The 323-nt window shown below is 41.2% G+C and overlaps 1 protein-coding gene across 1 annotated transcript in view; it reads left to right on the top strand.

The window, feature by feature from the left end:
* Positions 1-323, top strand: part of LOC102035640 (leukemia inhibitory factor receptor) — a 33,129-nt gene that overhangs the window by 2,495 nt on the left and 30,311 nt on the right.

The raw sequence follows: 323 nt of genomic DNA, 5'->3' as shown, positions 1-323 counted from the left end.
TGAGCTGAGCAGCAGAAGGCAGCTGAAAGATCTGTTCTAAGATGTGGACATGGGTGGTAATCCTTCTCTTTCAACCCATGTGAGGGCACATGGGTGGTAAAGAAATGGAGGGAGAGTGAGTCAGGAAACACAAAGGGAGGGGACGATGCTATTAGGTTTGGTTTGGGGTTTTTTGTTTTTCTTATTTAGAAATGTTGATTCATGGTGACTAGGTTTCAGAAACATGTATTTTGTTGGCCTCAAGTTTAATTAGATGTTAAGAAAATTTTTTCACAAAAAGGTTGTAAAGCATTGGAACAGAGTGCCCAAGGAGTTGGTGGAGT

Source organism: Geospiza fortis, unplaced genomic scaffold (assembly GCF_000277835.1).
Source record: "Geospiza fortis unplaced genomic scaffold, GeoFor_1.0 scaffold163, whole genome shotgun sequence".
Classification (NCBI taxonomy): domain Eukaryota; kingdom Metazoa; phylum Chordata; class Aves; order Passeriformes; family Thraupidae; genus Geospiza; species Geospiza fortis.
This window is presented reverse-complemented; position numbering and strand designations above follow the sequence as displayed.